This window comes from Apteryx rowi, unplaced genomic scaffold, assembly GCF_003343035.1.
Source record: "Apteryx rowi isolate R43461 unplaced genomic scaffold, aptRow1 scaffold_46, whole genome shotgun sequence".
Taxonomy (NCBI): domain Eukaryota; kingdom Metazoa; phylum Chordata; class Aves; order Apterygiformes; family Apterygidae; genus Apteryx; species Apteryx rowi.
In genome coordinates this window covers 2735382-2737540 of record NW_020450716.1, presented here as the reverse complement: position 1 = coordinate 2737540, position 2159 = coordinate 2735382, and the positions used below count along the sequence as shown (strand labels likewise).

At 42.3% G+C, this 2159-nt stretch overlaps 1 long non-coding RNA gene across 1 annotated transcript; it reads left to right on the top strand.

Moving 5' to 3' along the window:
* The first annotated feature begins 6 nt into the window (after positions 1-6).
* LOC112971844 lies at positions 7-1389 on the top strand. The gene is made up of 2 exons (XR_003255477.1): positions 7-445; positions 621-1389. It is a non-coding gene; the product is annotated as an uncharacterized LOC112971844 (long non-coding RNA).
* The last annotated feature ends 770 nt before the right edge of the window (positions 1390-2159 follow it).

Sequence of the window (2159 nt, the reverse complement as noted above, 5' to 3'; positions counted from 1 at the left end):
GAGCCGCGCACCGGCCCTGCGCGGCCGCAGCCCCCCGGGCGCAAGGCTGCTTCCTTAGCGGGCCTTGCGCCTCTCCGGGCGAGGCCTGCGAGCCCTCGCTGCGGCGCAGGCGAGCGCGGCCGCTTGCGTCATGTGCGGCAGCTTTGCTAGTCCCTCCCTGTAGCTGGTATTTCTCTCTTACTGACTTTTCCTGGCCTTTCTGCTGCTCCTCCTGCCTCTGTTTCCCCCTCTCGTCTGGGGCTCGTTCAAACCCCTGTCCCCGAACCGCTCTGCCTGAGCTGCCCTCGCACAAAAAAAGCGCTAGCTTTTGCTGATGATATTGCTCCTGTCATCGCCCTCCCAACCCTTGTCATGCATTTCAGCTGATGCCTCCCTGTCAGAAACAGCCCTGCGTGACCGGTACAGCCGCCTCGTTCAGCTCCGACAGTGCACTCAGTCCGATAGGGTGAATAGCAAAGATGCTACATACATGTGTGTGTGTGTGCACGCATAAAAACATAAACTATACTTTGCATAATACATGTATGCATTCGTTAGTGTTTGTAAGCACAACCACTGCTCAAGCTGACAAAAAAGTGTCAAGATAATTACATCTTTCTCTCTTCCTCCTTCTTTTTCAGGATACTTTGGTCCCCTCGTTTGAAGCGCAGCCACAGTCGTGACTGGTACAGCTGAATGGTGAAAGTTTCAGGGGCAGCGGTCTGCTGAAAACAGCTGTCCAGGGCACTGTAGCAGTCTCTCTTCCATCACCACTCCCAAGACCGAGGAGGTTTTTGTCCCTGCTGGTGTCACCATTTCATTGGACTGAAGCTGAACTGAGGAGACAGAAGCTTTGGAGTGGGAGGGAGAAGCACAGGGTGTCAGGAAGTAGGGAGATGGGAGAGCTTCCTAAGATGCTAGTGGAAAGGTTAAAAGGTTGTCATTTGCAAAAACAATAATCATAAGCTGATTACCAATTCACAGGCTTGTTCTTATTACATTTGCAAACTTGTGTAGTTAAAATACCTTATATAAACACTAACAATTACAAATATATAATAATGAGACACTGTACCGGTGTACTGGTAGAGTCTGTCAGCCTGTGAAACATTATTCAAGGTGACCAGATTTATTTTTCTATAGACATAAACTGAAACCAGAGCTTTGGTTTTGCTTTCAATAAGAGCATGGCTATTCCAGGAGAAGCATAGTAATATGGGGGAATAAAAAAAAATTCTGTTCCTATAAACTGTTAGATTTTGAACACCAATAGTTAAAAGAGTATTGGGAAGTCAAGGAGATCATATTATGTCAATAAGAGAAAATGAAAATCAAGTTACAGTTCTATCCAAAATGGACTGTTTTTCCTATTTACAAGTAACAAATAAAAGCAACATTTATATTTTTTTATGTTTTTCATGACATCAATTAATGCTGTTAAAAAAAAGTGGCCCAGGAGAGGGCAACATTAACAGCCATTCTAGGATTTCAGGCAGGCAAATGCTTTAATGTTGATAGAAGATGCTGCAATATTTTGAGAACAGACAGTGGAGTAAAACGAGAGAACGTGAAGTAAGGAGGCACAAAAGGATAAAAGAAAAAGAGAGCATTAGATTGGGAAAAGGGGTGACATGAAAGAAAATATGAACTGTTAGATACTAGATACAAGGGCTTTTGAAAGAAAAACAAGGCTCAGAAAGCATCTTAGTGCTGCTAGTTATGTCATACTCCATTCAAACTCTGCTCATCATTTATGATATCTTCAGAAATCTTTAAATTTTGACTCAGTAGGTTTCAACTATTTTTATGCTTGTTTTTGATAATAGTTTCATTTGGAATTCAGCATAGTATAGCAACCTCTATGTGAAGGGACAGATTGCTCAATTCTTCCATAAAACATTAATGATGGGTTGTTCTGGATGGTGAGAATCATTTATTTCACCTTAGAGTTTTCTTCTGAGTGAATTGAAGGTATGCAGACATAAAAATACATTTGTAATTCCAGAAAATTTTGTGGACACATAACACAGAAGATAGATGGCTTCCTCTGAAGAAGGGATTGTTGTTTGTCTTTTGTTTTTTGTTTTCTGAGGGAATGAAAGGAAGGCCAGAGCTGATGTAATGGGGAAAAAAAATATTTAACACAGCTTTTAGAAGGCTCAAAGCACACATACTGGAAA